This window comes from Saccopteryx bilineata, chromosome 3 (genome assembly GCF_036850765.1).
Source record: "Saccopteryx bilineata isolate mSacBil1 chromosome 3, mSacBil1_pri_phased_curated, whole genome shotgun sequence".
Lineage (NCBI taxonomy): Eukaryota > Metazoa > Chordata > Mammalia > Chiroptera > Emballonuridae > Saccopteryx > Saccopteryx bilineata.
In genome coordinates, this window is record NC_089492.1 from 248262839 (window position 1) to 248285992 (window position 23154).

The 23154-nt window shown below is 39.8% G+C and overlaps 1 protein-coding gene and 1 non-coding gene across 9 annotated transcripts in view; one reads left to right on the plus strand and one right to left on the minus strand.

Moving 5' to 3' along the window:
* The window catches only part of GLIS1 (GLIS family zinc finger 1), a 265940-nt gene that overhangs the window by 175487 nt on the left and 67299 nt on the right, over positions 1-23154 (plus strand). The gene's annotated exons all lie outside the window — the stretch shown is intronic.
* Positions 3819-3894, minus strand: TRNAS-AGA (transfer RNA serine (anticodon AGA)). The gene has a single exon. It is a non-coding gene; the product is annotated as a tRNA-Ser (tRNA).

Genomic DNA, 23154 nt, shown 5'->3' on the forward strand with positions numbered 1-23154 from the left:
AGTTCTTGTCTTCTATTAAGAACTTATAAATATTTGCAATTAAAGACCTATATATAGTTAAACTGACATACATTAAAGGACATAAATACAGGACAAAACCTAAGCTCATCTAGTTATTGTAATTAAACCCTACATTTTCCTGGAGCTTCCTAGAAGCCAAGGCAAAGAAGGCAACTCTTTGACTTGCGGAATTCTTACTGTCTGGGAAAGGCAGCAGGCCAGACAGCTTGTGCGTTAGGGCCAGTTTTGTCTGGGTGTGAAATCCTTTTGAGAGTATCCTGAAGTGGTGGGAGGCCAGGGTTTGGAATCCCAGCACTTCTCTGAGCTTCGATCTCCTCATTCGTAAAATGGATAACAAAGCCAACATCAAAAAATTCACTGAGCAAACACAAAGCCCTGAACCTGAAATCTGGAAGAGAGTACATTTCTAACAAATGTGGTGAGGGCAGTGTGGAGTGATGATTTTGGTTGTCCTTTCCGAGTGGACCCACTGGGTCACATAGTAAGGGTAGTCTGGGTTGTTCACTTTTGGACCCTCTTGTGCTCACATCCATCTCCTACATCAGGGGTCCCCAAACTATGGCCCGCGGGCCACATGCGGCCCCCTGAGGCCATTTATCCGGCCCCCACCGCACTTCCGGAAGGGGCACCTCTTTCATTGGTGGTCAGTGAGAGGAGCACATTGACCATCTCATTAGCCAAAAGCAGGCCCGTAGTTCCCATTGAAATACTGGTCAGTTTGTTGATTTAAATTTACTTGTTCTTTATTTTAAATATTGTATTTGTTCCCGTTTTGTTTTTTTACTTTAAAATAAGATATGTGCAGTGTGCATATGGATTTGTTCATAGTGTTTTTTATAGTCCGGCCCTCCAATAGTCTGAGGGACAGTGAACTGGCCCCTTGTGTAAAAAGTTTGGGACCCCTGTCCTACTGGCTACACCTGCCCTTGTCTCCAAGAAGAGGTAACAGGCTGGCAGACTTGGCCCTGATGAAGTCCTCTTGTGCAGCGGGTACTACAGCATCCTCAGTGCCCTAGGCTGGCACAAGGGCCAGCTAAGAACAGCTTCTGTGTGTGTGCAGCTGTCTGTATGTGTTCATTCACCGCGACGGACCTGGTCTGAGCCTACCTGGTACTGAGTGTTGGCGGCACAGCAAGGAGTCCTGCCCTGGAGATGCTCATGGTCTCAAGTGGGGATAGATTCAAGGACCCAAGTTAAAAAACCCTGTGATGAATCCTCTGAAGAAATATAAATGGGACCCAGAGGAAAGGACTTAATCCAGGGTAGGGCGGTGTCTGGAGGGCAGCTAGGTAAGAGCTATCTGGGAGCAAAAGGATGGGAAAGGTATCCCAAGGAGAGGGAACAGCATGAGAAAAGGCCTGGAGGTGAGAGCTGAGCGGCTTGAGACAACAAGGGATGTAAAGGCGAGCAGCACTGATAACAGAGCTTTACGTGTCACACAGAGGAGCGCAGGTTTTGTCTGCGGGGCTGTGAGACCCGAGGTTGGGCCGAAGCAGGAGAGGCGTGAGTGTACGTGAACATAGATGTGTGTGTATCTAAGGCCTCATGAGGGCCAACATGCACACACTTATGCCAGAGGATTACTTAAAATCTCTGTCCTTCTCTTGTTAACTAACAGGTAATGACTTGAATGATTCTAGAGGCTTTTCCAAGAACATAGTTAGTGTCTTTGGTTGCAGTTTCCCAGGGTTTAATAACCTCTTTTCTCAAGATTTATATAGGTTGCTGGAGAGCACTGTGCTTGCATACCGTTTTCCAACTTGGCCCAAGAATCCTTTGTGCTGGGCCAGGGTGTCTAGTGAGGGCCCCTGAAAAGATGTCAGGTCCAGATGGGGCTGCCCACTCTGCCCCTGGATTGATTGTACTGTTTGTTGAGAGGGTAGGGGGCCCAAGCTTTGGGCAAGGTGGGTGTCTCCCCTCCAGCAGACCTGTGGTCAAACTCTGGCTGAACTCAGCCCCCCCTCCTCTTAACATCTAGACCCCATGGTTAGGTGAGGATCACAGGGCCCCTCGTTAATGGTTCAGCCGGAACCATGAATGGGCTTGGACATAAGGGCAGTGTAGGGCTTATTCCTTTACCCGCATTAGGAACCAGAGGACATCAGGACCTCACCGGCATCCCCAGATGAGGAATGGGAAAGCTTTCTCCCCAGAACTAACCCCCAAGGGCAGGCTGTGCTGTGTGATATTTGGGAAGTGACTTGACCTTTCTGATCCTTGTTTCCTCATGTGTGAATGGTGTTTAGGTGGGTATCTCAGAAGCAGACACTGAGAGGAGAACTTGTGTACAGGTGGTCCCCCAGGGGAGGCTGGAAGGGAGGGTCTACCACAGGTGTCCTCCAAGGTGGGGAGTGGGTTCATCCATTCTTTCAACAGTTCTTTATTGAGTCCTTGGAATATGCCCAGCGATGTGTGAAGTGCTAGGGACAGAGGTGAATGGGACCTGGGGAAAAGGCAGGCTGGGTGGGGAGGCTGCAGGGGAAGCTGACCAAAGGTCCAGTGACATCTGGGGAAACTGAGGCTCAGAGCTGTGCTTGACCAGGGCCTCTTAGAGAGTGACTTTGGTGGAACTCTGGAACTCAGAACCAGACCCACAGATGTAGAGTTCAGAAGTGCAGATGGTCCAGTTGAGGCCTGTCCCAAATCACAGCATCCTGCTGTCTGGAGTACTTGGAGCAGGCTACAGGGTGATGTAGGGGGTAGCGAGGTCTCTTTCAGAAGCAAACTGGACTGCAACAATTGCTGCTCTAATTGTCATGGTGTTACAATCTGTGTGATAATTTGTGGCATGGATGGAGCAGAGATTATACCTCGAATGTCTGTTTATTTTATTTCTAAAAAAGTACTTCAGATGTCAGGCTTTTTGAGCAACTAAGGGGAGACCTGTGATCTCCAGTAGTAGCCTGAACTGCCCCCATGGGTGTGTTCAGGGTAAGTAAAGTCTATTTCTAGGAAAGCACAGAGCCCTCCTCCCCTAAGAAGCTCTGAGCCTGGCTCCCTGGCTGCTGGAGTCCCCATATACCTCTGAAAGCCTGTGTTTGTGTTTGCCTGCCTATGGGTGCTTATCACCATGTGTCTGACTATATATGCTATGGTGTGTGTGTGTGTGTGTGTGTGTAGTGGGGGTGTACACGCACGCAAATGTGTGCATATGTGTATGTCTTATGTTAGTATGTGTAGGCACTTTTGTGTGGTTGAATGTGTCTCCAGGTGCCAAGGTGTCATGTGTGTTGCTGTGTGTTGGTTTGTGACTGTGAACCATGTGTCTTCATATCTGTGTGCCCATATAGCACGTGCCTGAGGAAGCTGTCGTTCCTCCCAGTCAGGGGACCCAGGGGGGCCAGGGAAGCACCACTGAGAATGGAAGGCTGGATTTGGGCCCTGGAGTGTGGGTACAAATGAGGGTTGGGTGCTTCTCCCCACTTTCCTTCCTCCTTTTTCAAAACTCAGAGAGAGGAAGCTGTCAGGAAGCAGATTCAGCTCAGCACCAGGAATGACTTTCTTTTTTTTTTGCATTTTTCTGAAGCTGGAAACAGGGAGAGACAGTCAGACAGACTCCCGCATGTGCCCGACCGGGATCCACCCGGCACGCCCACCAGGGGCGATGCTCTGCCCATCCTGGGCGTCGCCATGTTGCGACCAGAGCCACTCTAGCGCCTGAGGCAGAGGCCACAGAGCCATCCCCAGCGCCCAGGCCATCTTTGCTCCAATGGAGCTTTGGCTGCGGGAGGGGAAGAGAGAGACAGAGAGGAAGGCGTGGTGGAGGGGTGGAGAAGCAAATGGGCGCTTCTCCTGTGTGCCCTGGCCGGGAATCGAACCCGGGTCCTCCGCACTCTAGGCCGACGCTCTACCGCTGAGCCAACCGGCCAGGGCCAGGAATGACTTTCTAACAGGCAAGACCTTCCCTCCCCGGTGAAGGCAAGGGGTGAGGTTCTCATCCCAAAGTGTGGGAACAGAGGCTGGCCTGTCACTTGGCAATTTATTCACCAAACATTCCCTGAAACTTCTTATTTTGTATCAGGCCTTGCGCTGGACTCTCAGACACAGACATAATTCGGATTGAGTTCCAGGACCCATAAACTAATGATGATAACCCCTGAGACTGGGTCCCCATGGGAGTAATAATAGCTAAAATGATGGAGCTCATATTGTAGTAGGCTCTCTGGCACACTTGAGCCAGGTACTGTTTTAAAAACGAGAGTTTGAAACCGCTTGCCTGGGAGCCCTAAAGCACGCAGAGGCAAGGCTAGAAGGGAAACCCATCCCTGAGTCAGGAGGACTTGAACTGCTGGCCCCCCTCCCTTGCCCCAGCTCCAGGCCATGGTGCCGGACAGGACCTGGAAGACACTCATTTCTGTCCCCAGAGCTCGTGTGCATCCAAGAGGTGCCTGTGCCATCTGGCTTGTTCCCTGCCAGCCATCCAGTGAGAGCTCTTAGCACGAGGCCAGGTTATTAATCACCAAGGTCCGGAGGCCACTGCAGTGCCCTCTGAGTACTTTAATCTGCCAGGAATGTAAACATCTCCTAGGTACATGGGGGTTGTTGACCGTGGTACTGCTCATGCAGTTGCTCCTCTGACAAGGCTGGAAAAGAGTCACCCCACTTCAGCCCACCTGGGGGCATCAGGTAGAAAGGGCTGTATAGGAGCACTGGATCAAGAGGTGGGGGTGGCCTGGGTGCCTGCCCTGCCACTATGTTTATTAATAGTAATAATGAAAATAGCAAACATTTACTTCGTGCTTAATACATGCCAGACACTGCTAAATTAGGATTGGCTCCCAATACCCCAGGAGGGAGGTGTCACCATTTAATAGACAAAAAAATGGAAATTTAGGAAAGGGAAGATACTTGCCAAGGTCACATGCTAGGATGTAGAGCTACCAGGATTTGAACCAGCACTGTTTAGTCCCAGAGCCCTAACTTATGTTTACATTTAAAAAAAATTATATCCTAGTTGATACATTCAAAGAATAAATGCAAATATGTGTAAGTAATGAAGGGTAGCAAAATAAACATCCATGAATTTATGGAACAACTGCTTATTTTTACTTTCCTTTTCTTTAAAAAAATTTTTTTAATTGGTTTTTAGAGAGAGAGGGAAGGAGAGAGACAGAAACACACAGAGAGAAACATCAATTTGTTGTTCCACCCATTCATGTCACCATTAGTTAATTCTTGTGTGTGCCCTGACCAGGGATTGAACCTGCAACCTTCGTATGTGGGGATGATGCTCTAACCAACTGAGCTATCCTGCCAGAGCACCACTGCTCATTTTCTGTTTAGCATTCTCTACTTTTCTTAATATGATGTCATCACACACATATATCCATAAGCAATGTATTGTTTGGTTTTGCTTGGTTTAATACTTTACAAAAATAGTATCTTACTATATATGGTCTTCGTAATTTTTTTCACTTAATGTTATGTTTTTAAGGTTTTACCCATATTATTGTGTGTGGCTATTAATTTATTCATTTATAATATTACATTGTGAGAATACTCTAAACTTTTATCGTTCTCTTGTTGATGGCCATTTGGGTTGAGTTTTCTGCTAGTTCACCATGCTGCTGTAAAAATTCTTCATGTGTCTTTTTGGCCGAGGGGAAGAGTTTCACTAGAATGTGTGACTAGAAATGGCATTGCTGGCTCAGAGAATGTAGGATAGTGCCAGTTGTTGTTTTTTTTTTTCAAAAGTGGCTATACCAATTTACACCCCTATCCACAGTATATAGAAGTTCTGTCGTTCCATATCCTCAAAAATGTTACTTAACTTTGTCAGTCTGGTGGGTGTGAAATTGTCTCTCTTGATCTTAATATTCATTCATCTGATTACTAAGGAGATTGAGCACCTTTTCAGAATGTAGGCTATTCCTGTTTCCTCTTCTGTGAAATGCCTTTAATGTCCTTTGCATATTTTTCTTTTGATTGTTTGTCTTTTTCTTGTTGACTTACAGGGATTCTTTATATTTACTGCCAGTTTCTGATTTATATTTTCCTCTTTATGGTGCTTTTCCAGACTAGAAGCTCTTAATTTTTATTTTATAATTAATATTATTTTGTATTAGCTTCAGGTGTACAGCATAGTGCTTAGACATAATCATATCCTTTACTAAGAATTCCCCTGATATTTCCAGTAACCACATGGTACAACACATAGTTATTACAATCTCATTGACTATATTCCCTATGCTGTACTTTACATCCCCATGATTATTCTGTAACTGCTAATTTGTACTTCTTAATTCTTTCATCTATTTCACCCAGTCCCCCAGCCTTCCTCCCCTCATTATCACTCTGTTCTCTGTATCTGAGTCTGTTTCAGTTATTTTTATTGTTGTTCATTTATTTTGTTCTTTAGATTACATATATAAGTGAAATCATATTGTACCTGTCTTTCTATGACTGACTTATTTCACCTACCATAATACCCTCTAGGTCCATCCATGCTGTCATAAGTGGCAACATTTCATTCTTTTTATGGCCAGGTTATATGCCATTGTAAATGTACCACAGCTTTTTGGTTTTTTTATCTACTCATCTATTGATGAACACTTAGGTGGCTTCCATATCTTGCTATTGTAAATAACACTGCAGTGAACATAGGGGTGCTTCTATTCTTTTGAACTAGTGTTTTTGGTTTCTTCAGATATATTCCCAGAAGTAGAATTGCTGGGTCAAAAGGCAGTTCCATTTTTAATTTTTTGAGGAAATTCCATATTGTTTCCATAATGACTGCACCAATCTGCACTCCCACCAACAGTGCATGAAGGTTCCCTTTACTCCACATCTAGAAGGTCTTAATTTTCATGTGGAATTGATCATTCTTTTCTCTATTTGTTTATATCTTTCATATCTGTTATAAGAAATCCTTCTCTAATTTGATATCACAAATAAATCCTCTTGTATCAGAATGAGAGAGATTATTTTAAGGCTTTTTAAGTTTTACTCACATTTCAAGTTTAATCCATTGCAGTTAGAGTGTATAGTGTGAGGTAGGGACCCATTTTAATTTTTTCCCATCCAAATAACTATTCATCTTATTGCCCATTCTTTCTCCAGTGATCTACAATGCTACCTTGTCATATATCACTTTTTATAGATCTATGAGTCTGTTTATAGGTGCTCTGTTTCATTAGTTTTCCTGTTTCTGTATCAGTATCACACTATCTTAATTAACATAGTTTTTAGAGAAGTTTTTGTTAATATTGAATAGGAAAGATTATCCCCCTGCTTCCACTCCAGTCTTTATTTTTCTTAAATTTTTTAAAAATTTTTATTCATTTTAGTGAGGAGACAGAGAGAGATAGAGAGAGAAAGAGAGAGAAGAGGGGAGGAGCAGGAAGCATCAACTCCCATATGTGCCTTGACCAGGCAAGCCCAGATTTTGAACTGGCGACCTCAGCATTCCAGGCCAACACTTTACCCACTGAGCCACCACAGGACAGGCCCACTCCAGTCATTCTTAGGTGTTCTTAGCTCTTCTTGGGACTTTATTTCGCCATATATATCTTAGAGTCAACTTTAAATTTTTTATAAAAAGCACTTAAGATTTTGATCAGAATTTTTTACTCTATGGATCAGTTAGGGAAAATGGGCCTCTTTATATTAATTCTTCCTGTCTATACACATGGTCTTTGTTAGTGATTTTCTGCCAGATTTCATATTTCTTCATACATATATTACATACATTTCTTTTAAATATTTATTCATAGATTTTTTTTTGTTCTGTTGCTAATGTAAAGCATATCTCTTTTTAAATTACTTTTTTGTTCCTGGTGAATAGAAACACAATTGCTTTTTGTACATTTATCTTATACCCAGTCATCTTGACAAATTCTCCTATTATTTCTATTATTTTTTTTCTATTATTTTTTATGTAGACTCTTTTGAGATTTCTGTACAGACTCTCATGTATGTGAATAATGATTATTTTATTTCTTTCTTTACAATTCTTATACTTTTTCTTTTATCTCTTTGAAAAGAAACAGTGATAGTAGACATCATTGGCTTGCTACTGATTTTAAATGCTTTAACAATTTACCATTAAATATAATATTTATACTTCCTCTAGAATCTCTGTAGATACCATCTATCAGTTGAAAGGTATTCCTTTTTTACAAAAACAGATTTTATTTTTAAAGCTATTTTAAGTTCTCAGAAAAATTGAGTGGAAAGTACAGACAGTTCCCATATATTCTTTGCTCCCAAACACATAGCCTCCCACTCTCAACATCCTGGCCTAAAGTGGTACATTTGTTACAATCAGTGAACCTACATTGACACATCATTTCACTAAAAGTCAATAGTTTACATTAGGGTTTACTCTTAGTGTTGTACATCTATGAATTTAACAAATGTGTAATGACATGTATCTACCATTATAGTACCATACAGAATAGTTTCACTGCCTAAAAATCCCCTGTGCTCTACTTATTCATCTTCCCTCCCCACAACAATCACTGATCTTTATAGTTTTTCCTTTTCCAGAATGTCATACAGTTGGAACCGTAGAATATGTAGCCTTTACATATTGGCTTCTTTCACTTAGCGAATGCATTTAGAGTTTCTCCATCTCTTTTCATGGTTTGATAGTTCATTTCTTTTTAAAACTAAATAATATTTCATTGTCTGGCTATGCCAAGGTAAATTTTATTTATCCGTTATCTACTAAAGGACATCTTGGTTGCTTTCAAGTTTGGGCAATTATGAATAAAGTTTGTACAAACATCCATGTGCAGGTTTTGTGTGGATATAAGTTTTCAACTCACTTGGGTAAGTACCAAGGAACACAATTTCTGAATCTAATGGTAAGAGGATATCTAGTTTTGTAAGAAACTTATCAAACTATTTTTTATAGTGATTGTCCCATTTTGCATTGCCATCAGCAATAAATGAAAGTTTCTGTTGCTCCACTTCCTTTCCAGGTTTGGTAGTGTCAGTGTTTTGGATTTTATCAATTTTAATAGATATGTAGTGGTATCTTGTTTTAATTTGCAATTTCATAATGACATGATATGGAACATCTCTACATTGCCATCTGGTGAAGTGTCTGTTCAGATATTTAGCCAATTTTTAAATCAGTTTGTTCATTTTTCTTATTGTTGAGTTTTAAGAGCTCTTTGTATATCTGAGGTTACAGTCCTTTATCAGATGTGTCTTTTGCAAATATTTTCTCCCAGTATGTGGCTTGTCTTCTCATTATCTTGACAGTATGTTTTTCAGAGTAGAATTTTTTTATTTTAAGTCCAGTTTATCAATTATTTCTTTCATGGATCATGCTTTTGGTGTTGTATCTACAAAAATCATGGCCAAACTCCAGTTAACCAAAATTTTCTCCTTTGTTATAGTCTAGGAGTTCTGTAGTTTTGCATTTTATATTTAGGTTTATGATCCATTTGAGTTAATTTTTGTGAAGGGTATAATCTGTACTAGATTTTTTTTTTTTTTTGCATGTGGATGTCCAGTTGTTCTAGTACCATTTTTTAGAAAGACTCTTCTTGCCATTGGTTATATTTATAGGGGTCTATTTCTGGGCTCTCTATTTATTCTGTTCCATTGATCTATTTGTCTATTGTTTTGCCAATACCATACCACACTGATCTGATTACTCTATCATAAGTCTTGAAGTTGGGTGGTATCAGTCCTTCAACTTTGTTCTTTTGCTTCAATGTTGTGTTGGTGATTCTAGGTATTTTGCCTTTCCATATTAACTTTCAAGTCAGTTTATCAACATCCACAAAATAGCTTCCTGGCATTTGGATTGGTGTTGTGTTGAATGTATAGATTAAGTTGAGAAGAACTGGCTTCTTGGCAATATTAAGTCTTCCTATCCATAAACATAGAATATCTCTCTATTTATTTAGTTCTTTTCTGATTCCTTTCATCACAATTTTGTAGTTTTCCTTATGTACATCTTGTGCATATTTTGTTAGAGTTATACCTAAGTATTTCATTTTGGGGGAGTGGTAATGTAAATGGTATGGTGTTTTTATTTTCAATTCCATTTTTTAATTGCTGGCATATAGGAAAGTAATTGACATTTGTATATTAACCTTGTATCCTGCAACCTTGCAATAATTCCTTATTAGTCCCAGTAATTTTTGTTAAGTTCTTTTAGATTTTCTACATAGACAGTTAGATCACCCATGGGGAAAAAAAAAGATAATTTTCTTTCTTTTTTTTTTTTTTTAGAGAGAGAGAAAGAGAGAGAGAGAGAGACATCAACTCATTGTTTCACTTAGTTGTGCTATTGAATGCCTCTCATATATGCTCTGACTGGGGCTTGAACCAGTGACCTTGGGGGTCAAGCCAGCATCCTTGGGATTGAGCCTGTAATCATGAGGTTGAGCCCTGACCAGTGCTCAAACTGGCGACCTTGGAATTGAGCTGACAACCTCAGCACTCTTGAAACATTGCTCTGTCCACTGCACCACCAGCAAGGGCTATTTCTTATTTTTTAATCTGTATTCCTTTTATTTCCTTTTCTTGTCTTACTGCATTAGCTAGTACCAGTTCTATATTGAAAAGGAGTAATGAAAGGGGAAATTACTGTTTTCTCAAGGAATCACTTTTTATGACTAATTTGCTAAGAATTTTAGACTATATGAGCATTGAATTTTATCATATAGTCTTTCTGAATCTATTGAGGTTATCATATACATTTTTAACTACTTCAATTTGTAAATATGGTGAGATAAACTTGTAGATTTTTCCATTGTTAATTATTCTTACATTCTTAGCATCTACCCAATTTGGTTTATTTCACTAAATTCAGAATTTTTACATTTTTATTCATGAGTGACATTTGCCTATAGGTCTCCTTTAACATACTTTGCTCATTTGATTTTTGGTATCAGGGTTATATTGGCCTCATAGATTGAGCTGGGGAGTATTTCTATATTTTCTATTTGTTGAAGAGTTTGTATAACATTGAAATGACATGCTCCTTTTTTTAATTTAGAAAATTAAATTTAACAGGGTGACATTGCTCAATAAGAGTACATAGGTTTCAGCTAAATGTTTCTATAGCATTTGAACTATTGATTATGTTGTATACCTATCACCCAAAGTTAAATCATTTTTCATCACCTTATATTTGTCCCTTTACACCTTCCCCACACAGCTCCCTCATGTCCTCCTCCCTGACATCCCCCTCCCCCTGGTAACCATTTCACTTTTTTTTAAAAAATATTTTATTTATTTATTTATTTAAATTTTTTTTTTATATTATTTTATTTATTCATTTTAGAGAGGAGACAGAGAGGGACAGAGAGAGACAGAGAGAGACAGAGACAGGGGGGAGGAGCTAGAAGCATCAACTCCCATATGTGCCTTGACCAGGCAAGCCCAGGGTTTCGAACCAGCGACCTCAGCATTTCCAGGTCGATGCTTTATCCACTGCGCTACCACAGGTCAGGCACCATTTCACTTTTATCTGTGTGCATGAGTCTCAGTTTTTTTAAAATAAATTTTTATTAATTTTAATGGGGTGACATCAATAAATCAGGGTACATATATTCAAAGAAAACATGTCCAGGTTATCTTGTCATTCAATTCTGTTGCATACCCATCACCCAAAGAGAGATTGTCCTCCATCACCTTCTATCTAGTTTTCTTTGTACCCCTTTTCCTCCCCCTCCCCCTCTCCCTCCTTCCCTCCCCCCACCCCCCATAACCACCACACTCTTGTCCATGTCTCTTAGTCTCGTTTTTATGTCCCACCAATGTATGGAATCCTGCAGTTCTTGTTTTATTCTGATTTACTTATTTCACTCCGTATAATGTTATCAAGATCCCACCATTTTGTTGTAAGTGATCCGATGTCATCATTTCTTATGGCTGAATAGTATACCTTGGTGTATATGTGCCACATCTTCTTTATCCAGTCTTCTATTTTTTTTTACAGTGATTAAAGCCTTTAAGCAAACTCTTGGCCAATACAGCAAGAATCCATAAAAGAGTAGTGTCCTTAACATGTTCACCAAGTCCAAGTTGGCCCCAACACCATGCCAAATCTCTGAAAAATGCAACCCAACCCCAGTTCAGTCTGTTAGGAGCTGTCACAAGGAGCAGGAGTCCAGGAAAAGTCCACATCCAGAAAAAGTCCGTATGGCACTGGAATTGTCACAATTCTATACTTTGCAGCTCACGTCCAAGTCTCAATGACCGCTGCTTCTAGCTGGTAATGATTCAGGCAGACTGGAAAAGCCATCTGCAGCATGTGTGGAAATGGAGCTTCTGTTCTCCTCTGCCTGGAGAGATGAGACCAGGTTGCTTTTCCCTGGAGCTCTGTGACTGTGGCTTGGTAAAGAGAACCTTGGGATACACTAAGCTGGGTGGGAAAGGTAGATTCATAATAGAAGTTGGCAAAAGGGGGAAAGGGAGCTCTAAATTAGGAGTAGGTCCCAGCCTGAAATATGAGTGGGGCATTGAGGTAGGAGGAATAAAGGAAACACTATATATTAAACAAAGCAGCAGAAAATAGGACTATCAACACCCACAACAGAGATCTTCGAGGGAAGAATAAAAAACCTGACTATTCAGGCAAGACATAGTTAAGTGGCCCTTGTGCAAATGAGATCAGTTTACCTGCTTCTTGGAAGAAATACCCTAGGCTTGTCCACAGTGTCGTAGATGGGCTGATGGCCTGGGCACCTTCAGCCTTCAGTGGCAAACCCCAGCTTTCTGGGCAAAGTTGGGTCATAGGTGGCTGGAGCAGGGCTGGAAGAGACTGAACCCTCCCTTAGAGGAGCAAGGGGGAAGCCTACCTTCCAGTGTCCCTGTTTCATCACAGCAGAGGCATATAAGTCTAGAAGGCTTTAGCTCAATGACCTTCCTTTCCACTATTGAAGCAGGACCCAGATGGCATCCTATGAGACCCCTTTGGAGTGTTGGAGCCTTTAAGGGCGTATCCTAAAAGCTGGTAGTTCCCCTGATCTCTATTGGGCTTTTTCTGCCTCTAGGTATCTTAAAAGCCATGCTCAGAAGATCTCACTGAGGGGTTTGAGGATCCCCATCTGCCTATATAAATCTTTTCCATATATCTGGAGCTATTTGGAAAAAGACAAAGCAGTGTTATTAGCTGGATCAAATAAAGAAGGTAGTAGTTTGCAGGCGAAAAAGATTTGGCGTCTCCTGTTCATCAGCATTCAAAAGAAATTAAAAATTTTTTTAAGTAAAAAGCATGATATGGTAGACCCATAGGAGTTCCAGGATATGACTAGCCCCTTTTAAATTTTTTTAAATTGACTTTAAAATATTTGCTGGGTATACTTTAATCATACCTTAACTTTAAAGATTGTAAGAATGACAAAATACAGTAAATGCTTTTGCTCCATATGCAGGAGCATTGTCAGTTTAACCAGTTTAGGAAATCCAATAATAGAACAATGCATACAGACAATGAGCTATAACATGCTTAGCAGCCTCTCCTGTTCTGACAGAGGTTACTATAGATCCAGAATATGTATTCACTGTAACGTGGACATAGGACTGTTTGCCAAATGAAGGTATATGAGTAACATCCATTTGCCAAAGTTATCCTGGTAGGGGTCCTTGAGGGTTAACTCCAAATGAAGAGGCAGATTGTAGTATAGGACCCCTTGGACAGGATTTCCCAATCTGCCATGCTGCTTCCCAAGAAAGTTGAAACTGTTTACACAGGGCTGCAGCATTCTGGTGATGAATAGTATGAGACTGAATTGCTCAATCTGTCATGGTTGCTCCAAATAATTTTCTTTTGGGTAGCTTGATCAACAAGGGCATTCCTAGGCCCTGGCCAGTTGGCTCAGTGGTAGAGCATCGGCCTGGTGTGCAGGATTCCCGGGTTCAATTCCCAGACAGAGCACACAGAGAAAGCACCCATCTGCCTCTCCACCTCCTCCCCCTCTCCTTCCTCTTTGTCTTTCTTTTCCCCTCCTGCAGCCAAGGCTCCACCTGAGCAAACCCACCCCAGGCGCTAAGGATGGCCCCGTGGCCTCTGCCTCAGGTGCTAGAATGGCTCTGGTTGCAACAGAGCAACACCTCAGATGGGCAGAGCATTCCCCTCTGGTAGGCGTGCCGGGTGGATCCCGGTTGGGCGTATGCAGGAGTCTGTCTGACTGCCTCCCCATTTCCAACTTCAGAAAAATACAAAAAAAAAAAAAAAAGAAAAAAGAAAAAAAAAGGGGGAGGGGGATTCCCTTGTGCTAAAGCTCCAGGGAGCATGGAGTGAGCTCGAGTATGTCCTATGAAACATGGAGCTCCATGTTGACATACAAGTCTTTGAAGAAGGAGGAAGTGCTGAAATAGTTCATCAGCATTTGTCCCTAAGACAGCAGTCTTTATAGTGGAAACACCATAAGTAAATATTTGCTGTCTGTATATAGATTAAAGGGGGAATATGGCAAATGCTGAAAAGCCATGATAATGGCATATAATTCTAGACTTTGAGCTGATTTTAAATTGACAGTTTCAGTATAAAGTTGTCCATTGATTTGCAAGAGCGATTTGCCATTTAGTGGAAGTTACCCAGAGCCATTGTTGTTGATCCTTTGAAAAAAGGAACAACAATAATTTTGAGGCTCAAAACCTATAAGCTATAAGGGTCACCTATGCCCTTTAATAATCCAGGAGGCAACAAGATCAAAATATGGAAGTGTATTCCATGGGCTATTAGATGGTTCAATGTGCCCAAGCTGTAGCTGCTCTTGTACCAATTGAGCAGCTGCCCTAAGTTTCTCCTGAGAAAGGGGCCATTGGTCTACTCATACAGGATTATCTGATTTCCAAGTAATTGGGTCTGCACAATGCATTATTGAGGTAGCAGGAGCTACCAAGGCCCCTATGCTAAATTTTGATATCCTAATCCACACCTTCTGGTATTGGGTGCCACTTCTATGGGGGTGAGAATTCCTCGCTGTTCTTTCCCTAGACCCTTGGTGGGCAAAAATCCCCGATGAAGCATCTGAGTACTGACTAAACCATTAAGACTGACAAGCAACACTCCCATATTTTTCAAAACATCTCTACCTCACAAATTAATTGGCCATCCAGGGAGCACATAAGGCTTAAAAAATTCAGAATGACCTTCTAATCTTCCCAATGTAGAAAACTAGAACTTTGTTGAGGGGATTTACTCTGCCCTATACCTTGTAATTCTGTGGCTGCTGCATGAGTGGGCCAGGAAGGAGGCCAATGTAGCTTAGCAATAACAGATTCATCAGCTCCATTATCTAAAAGTCCTTTAAATTTGTGCTCATGTATTGATAGTTCCATTTCAGGGCGTTCCTGACCTATTTTTTTTTTTTTTAATCTAATTGGCAAAATCAGAGGAGCCAAATCACCAATTTGCTTGGGGCCCCTTTTGCAGGATGTGGCCTGAGAAGCAGAATTAGCATCCTCATACTATTCTTCTAACTGTCTGAATTAGCCGTGAGACACATTCTTTTTTTTTTTTTTTTGATTAATTTTGATGGGGTGACATTGATAAAATTGTCTTCTGTCACCTTCTAACTGGTTTTCTTTGTGCCCCTCCCCTCCCCTAACCCCCTCCCTCTCCTCCCCCCCACCCTGTAACCCCAACACTGTTGTCCATGTCTCTGAGTCTCATTTTTATGTCCTACCTATGTATGGAATCATATAGTTCTTAGTTCTTTCTGATTTACTTATTTCGCTCAGTATAATGTTATCAAGGCCCATCCATGTTGTAAAGATACGATGTCATCATTTCTTATGGCTGAGTAGTATTCCATTGTATATATATACCAAAGCTTTTTAATCCACTCGTACTCTGATGGACACTTGGGCTATTTCCAGATCTTTGCTATTGTAAACAATGCTGCCATAAACATGGGGGTGCATTTCTTCTTTTCAAACAGTGCTATGGTGTCCTTGGGGTATATTCCTAACAGTGGGATAGCTGAGTCAAAAGGCAGTTTGATTTTTAATTTCCTGAGGAATCTCCATACTGTTTTCCACAGTGGCTGCCCCAGTCTGCATTCCCACCAGCAGTGCAGGAGGGTTCCCTTTTCTCCACATCCTCGCCAGCACTTATTCTGTGTTGTTTTGTTGATGAGCACCATTCTGGCTGGTGTGAGGTGATATCTCATTGTAGTTTTAATTTGCATTTCTCTAATCATTAGTGATGTTGAGCATTTCTTCATATGCCTATTGGCCATCTGTGTGTCCTCTTTGGAGAAGTGTCTATTCATTTCTTTTGCCCATTTTTGGATTGGATTGTTTGTCTTCATGGTTTAAGTTTTACAAGTTCTTTATTTATTTATTTATTTTTCTGAAGCTGGAAACGGGGAGAGACAGTCAGACAGACTCCCGCATGCGCCCAACCGGGATCCACCTGGCACGCCCACCAGGGGTGATGCTCTGCCCACCAGGGGGCGATGCTCTGCCCCTCCGGGGCGTCACCCTGCTGCAACCAGAGCCACTCTAGCGCCTGGGGCAGAGGCCAAGGAGCCATCCCCAGCGCCCGGGCCATCTTCGCTCCAATGGAGCCCTGGCTGCGGGAGGGGAAGAGAGAGACAGAGAGGAAGGAGGGGGTGGTGGTGGAGAAGCAAATGGGCGCTTCTCCTATGTGCCCTGGCCGGGAATCGAACCCGGGTCCCCCTCACGCCCGCCAGGCCGACTCTCTACCGCTGAGCCAACCGGCCAGGGCCTACAAGTTCTTTATAAATTTTTTTTTTTAATAATTTTATTTTTTTTAATGGGGTGACATCAATAAATCAGGATACATATATTCAAAGATAACAAGTCCAGGTTATCTTGTCGTTCAATTATGTTGCATACCCACCACCCAAAGTCAGCTTGTCCTCTGTCACCTTCTATCTTGTTTTCTTTGTGCCCCTCCCCCTCCCCCTTTCCCTCTCCCATTCCCCCCTTCCCCCCGTAACCACCACACTCTTATCAATGTCTCTTAGTTTCACTTTTATGTCCCACCTACGTATGGAATAATGCAGTTCCTGGTTTTTTCTGATTTACTTATTTCGCTTCGTATCATGTTATCAAGATCCCACCATTTTGCTGTAAATGTTCCGATGTCATCATTTCTTATGGCTGAGTAGTATTCCGTAGTGTATATTGCCACATCTTCTTTATCCAGTCATCTATTGACGGGCTTTTTGGTTGTTTCCATGTCCTGGCCACTGTGAACAATGCTGCAATAAACATGGGGCTGCATGTGTCTTTATGTATCAATGTTTCTGAGTTTTTGGGGTATATACCCAGTAGAGGGATTGCTGGGTCATAAGGTAGTTCTATTTTCAGTTTTTTGAGGAACCACCATACTTTCTTCCATAATGGTTGTACTACTTTACATTCCCACCAACAGTGTATGAGGGTTCCTTTTTCTCCACAGCCTCTCCAACATTTGCTATTACCTGTCTTGCTAATAATAGCTAATCTAACAGGTGTGAGGTGGTATCTCATTGCAGTTTTGATTTGCATTTCTCTAATAGCTAAAGAAGATGAGCATCTTTTCATATATCTGTTGGCCATTTGTATTTCTTCCTGGGAGAATTGTCTGTTCATATCCTCTTCCCATTTTTTTATTGGATAGTTTGTTTGTTTGTTGTTGAGTTTTATGAGTTCTTTGTATATTTTGGATATTAGGCCCTTATCTGAGCTGTTGTTTGAAAATATCATTTCCCATTTAGTTGGCTTTCTGTTTATTTTGTTATCAGTTTCTCTTGCTGAGCAAAAACTTCTTAGTCTGATGTAGTCCCATTCATTAATTTTTGCCTTCACTTCTCTTGCCTGTGGAGTCAAATTCATAAAATGCTCTTTAAAACCCAGGTCCATGAGTTGAGTACCTATGTCTTCTTCTATGTACTTTATTGTTTCAGGTCTTATGTTTAGATCTTTGATCCATTTTGAGTTAACTTTTGTACAGGGGGAGAGACTGTAGTCCAGTTTCATTCTTTTGCATGTGGCTTTCCAGTTTTCCCAGCACCATTTATTGAAGAGGCTTTCTTTTCTCCATTGTGTGTTGTTGGCCCCTTTATCAAAAATTATTTGACTATATATATGTGGTTTTATTTCTGGACTTTCTATTCTGTTCCATTGGTCTGAGTGTCTATTTTTCTGCCAATACCATGCTGTTTTGATTGTCGTGGCCCTATAATAGAGTTTGAAGTCAGGTATTGTAATGCCCCCAGCTTCATTCTTTTTCTTTAGGATTGCTTTGGCTATTCGGGGTTTTTTATAGTTCCATATAAATCTGATGATTTTTTGCTCTATTTCTTTAAAAAATGTCATTGGAAGTTTGATGGGAATTGCATTAAATTTGTATATTGCTTTGGGTAATATAGCCATCTTGATTATATTTATTCTTCCTAGCCAAGAACAAGGTATATTCTTCCATCTCATTATATCTTTTTCGATTTCCCTTAACAATGGTTTATAGTTTTCATTATATAAGTCCTTTACATTCTTTGTTATGTTTATTCCTAAGTATTTTATTTTTTTTGTTGCAATCGTGAAGGGGATTATTCTTTTGAGTTTGTTCTCAATTGTTTCATTGTTGTATGTTAATTTTGTATCCTGCGACCTTACTGTATTGGCTTATTGTTTCTAGTAGTCTTTTTGTGGATTCTTTGGGGTTTTCGATGTATGGGATCATATCATCTGCAAAAAGTGATACCTTTACTTCTTCTTTTCCGATATGGATGCCTTTTATTTCTTTGTCTTGTCTGATTGCTGTGGCGAGAACCTCTAGTACCACATTAAATAAGAGTGGAGAGAGTGGACAACCCTGTCTTGTTCCTGATTTAAGGGGGAAAGCCTTCAGTTTAGTGCCATTTAATATGATGTTAGCTGATGGTTTATCATATATGGCCTTTATCATGTTGAGATATTTTCCTTCTATACCTATTTTGTTGAGAGTCTTAAACATAAAATTGTGTTGAATTTTATCAAAAGCCTTTTCTGCGTCTATTGATAAGATCATGTGGTTTTTGTTCTTTGTTTTGTTGATATGGTGTATTATGTTAACCGTTTTACATATGTTGAACCATCCTTGAGATTCTGGGATGAATCCCACTTGATCATGATGTATTATTTTTTTAATATGTTGTTGCATTCGATTTGCTAGTATTTTGTTTAGTATTTTAGCATCTGTGTTCATTAGAGATATTGGTCTGTAGTTTTCTTTTTTTGTGCCATCCTTGCCTGGTTTTGGTATGAGGGTTATGTTGACCTCATAAAATGTGTTTGGAAGTATTGCTTCTTCTTCAATTTTTTGGAAGACTTTGAGTAGAATAGGAACTAAGTCTTCTTTGAATGTTTGATAAAATTTGCTGGTATAGCCATCAGGGCCTGGACTTTTATTTTTGGGGAGGTTTTTAATGGTTTTTTCTATTTCTTCTCTATTAATAGGTCTGTTTAGGCTTTCTGCTTCTTCTTAACTCAGTCTAATAAGGTTGTATTGTTCTAGGAATTTATCCATTTCTTCTAGGTTGTTGAATTTAGTGGCATAAAGTTTTTCATAGTATTCTACAGTAATTCTTTGTATATCTATGGTGTCCGTGGTGATTTCTCCTCTTTCATTTTGGATTTTGTTTATATGAGTTCTTTCTCTTTTTTCCTTGGTAAGTCTTGCCAAGGGTTTGTCAATTTTGTTGATCTTTTCAAAGAACCTTGTTCTATTAATTTTTTCTATAGTTTTTCTGTTCTCTATTTCATTTATTTCTGCTCTGATTTTTATTATCTCCTTTTTTCAGCTGGTTTTGGGTTTTCTTTGTTCTTCTTTTTCTAGTTCCTTAAGGTGGGAAGTTAAGTGGTTCACTTGGGCTCTCTCTTGTTTGTTCATATATGCCTGAAGTGATATGAACTTCCCTCTTATCACTGCTTTTGCTGCATCCCATAGATTCTGATATGTCGTATTGTCATTTTCATTGGTCTGTATATATCTTTTGATCTCTGCACTTATTTCTTCTTTGACCCATTCATTTTTTAAAAGTATGTTGTTTAGTTTCCACATTTTTGTGGGATTTTTTTCCTCTTTTTTGCAGTTGAATTCTAGTTTCAAGGCTTTATGATCAGAAAATATGCTTGGTACAACTTCAATTTTTCTGAATTTGCTGATGTTGTTTTTTGTGGCCCAACATATGGTCAATTCTTGAGAATGATCCATGTACACTGGAGAAAAATGTATACTCAGTCACTCTGGGATGAAATGTCCTGTAGATGTCTATCATATCCAGGTGCTCTAGTGTTTTGTTTAAGGCCACTATGTCTTTGTTGATTCTCTGTTTGGATGACCGATCTAGAGCCGTCAGCGGTGTATTGAGGTCTCCAAGTATGATTGTATTTTTGTCAGTTTTTGTTTTAAGATCAATAAGTAGCTGTCTTATATATTTTGGTGCTCCTTGGTTTGGTGCATATATATTAAGAATTGTTATGTCTTCTTGATTCAGTGTCCCCTTAGTCATTATGAAATGGCCATTTTTGTCTCTGAGTACTTTTCCTGTCTTGTATTCAGCATTATCCGATATGAGTATTGCTACACCTGCTTTTTTTTGGATGTTATTTGCTTGGAGTATTGTTTTCCAGCCTTTCACTTTGAATTTGTTTTTATCCTTGTTACTTAGATGAGTTTCCTGTAGGCAGCATACAGTTGGATTTTCTTTTTTAATCCATTCTGCTACTCTGTGCCTTTTTATTGGTGAGTTTAATCCGTTTACATTTAGTGTAATTATTGACACTTGTGAGTTCCCTATTGCCATTTTATATCTTGCTTTCTGTTAGTTTTGTGTCTTGTTTGATCCTTCTCTTTCGTTTTTTTATCTTTTGTTTTTATTTGGTTGTATTCCATACATCTTTCCTCTGTTGCTATCTCTTTTATCTCATGTGCTTCTGTGGTGGTTTTTTCAATGGTGGTTACCTTTGAATAATGAAAAGGGTCCCTACCCTGTTCATTGTAGCAAACTATTTTGTGAGTACTTTTGCACTCCATCGTCCTTTGCTACTGTTAATCTCCATCTTCTCCCCCTCTTTCTTTTTGTTGTTGTCACAGTTTAAATTTGGTTTTATTGTGTTCTTCTTGGAGCTTTTACTTGTGGCTCTGTTTTTTTTTTTTTTGTTCTTTGTATCTGATTGGAGAACCCCCTTTAGTAATTCCTGGAGTGAGGGTTTTCTGATGATAAGTTCCCTCATCTTTTCTGTATCTGTGAATGTTTTTATTTCTCCTTCATATTTGAAGGATAGCTTTGATGGGTATAGTATTTGTGGCTGAAAGTTCCTCTCTTTCAGGACTTTAAATATTGGGGTCCACTCTCTTCTAGCTTGTAGAGTTTCTGCTGAGAAATCTGATGATAATCTAATGGGCCTTCCTTTATATGTTGTATTCTTCTTTTCCCTGGCTGCCTTGAGAATTTTTTCTTTGCTGTTGGTTTGTGTCAATTTCATTATGATATGCCTTGGAGTAGGTTTGTTGGGGTTAAGAAAACTTGGAGTTCTGTTTGCTTCTTGAACTTGAGGCTTTAGTTCTTTCCACAGGCTTGGGAAGTTCTCATCTATTATTTGTTTGAGTATGTTCTCCATTCCATTTTCTCTCTCTTCTCCCTCTGATATACCTATTATTCTTATGTTGTTCTTTTTGATGGAGTCAGATAATTCTTGTAGGGCTATCTCATTTTTTTAAATTTTTGAGTGTCTTTCTTCTTCTCTCTGTTGTGCCTCAAGTTGCTTGTCTTCTATTTCACTAGTCCTCTCTTCTATCTGACGTGTTCTATTAGCTAAGCTTTTTACTTCGTTTTTTAGCTCATGAATTGAGTTTTTCATCTCTGTTTGATTTGTTTTTATAGTTTCAATTTCCTTGGACATATATTCTTTGTGTTCATTGAGTTGTTTTCTGAGCTCCCTAAATTGCCTTTCTGTGTTTTCTTGTATATCTCGGAGGATTTTTAGGATTTCTATCTTGAATTCTCTGTCATTTAGCTCCAAGGTTTCCAATATATTAAATTTTTTCTCCTTAGATTTTTCCTCATCTAGCTGTGTTACCTCTCTTTCTTTTGTATCCATGATATTCGATTTTCTCTTCCTTAATGGCATCTGAGGGTGGTTTTGTTCATAGTATTAATGAGATTTAATAAAGAATAAAAAGTTAAAAAAATTAAAAATCGAAAAGAGTTGTTTTTTTTAAAAAAAATTAATAATGAAATAAAGAAAAATAAAATAAAATAAAAATTTTTTAAAATAGAAATTATTCCCCTCCTCCTTTTTTCCTCTCCTCTCCTCTCCCCTCTTTCTTGAGAAAATCTTGTGGTGAACTGTGAATTATAACAAACAATGCCTGTAATGGAGAGCCTGAATTGGGGAAAAGTAATAAAGAGGCAAAAAAAAGAAAAGAAAAAAGAAGGTGGTATGGTCCCACAAAAAGCAAATTAGGAAAAAATTTGGGTCAAGAATAAAATGATTTGCTTTTAGGTGTTGGTTGTCTAAGAGTTATGATGAGAGGAATAAGAGGAAAACAGAAAAATGGGGGGACAAATTAAAAAATTACTATTATATTTAGTGGAACAAGAACTAGATAAAATGGAGAGCCAAGGATGGGAGCACTGCTAGTGAGTTAAAAAGGTGAAGTAAAAACCCCCCAAAATGCCACAAACATAAGTTTGAGTCCCAGATAAGATAATTTGTTTGTTATTGAGGTTTGAATGAGAGGAGATGTAAAGGAGAGAGGAAGAAACTAATATAGAGGGAGAAAAGAAAGAGAGAGAGAAAAAAAGAGGGAACCACTAAAAGAAGAAAAAAGAAAAAAGAGGAGAGAGAGAAAGAGAGAGAGAGAGTTAAGGGTTTTGGAGTGCAACCCTCATAGAGAGAAAGGAAGAGGAGAGAAAAGATAATGGGAGGTGTAACACTTATGGGTAGTGTAGTTCAAGGAGAGGAGAGAGTAAGACCAGCAGAGAGTTAATCAGCCAAATTGGAGGAGGAAAAAAAATATCAAGAATGAAGATAAGAGAAACAAACGAACAAATATAATAAAATGGGCTAGGTTATAAAGTCTGCAAATTATTCTTGATTTTGAGAGGTTATCTTCTTACGTTTTCTTTTCTCTCCCTCTTCCTGGTCGGTGACTCTGTACCCCAGGTTCTGCCCCTTTGGCACGCTCAGGTAGAGGTTTGCAGTTGATAAGTCTCTATG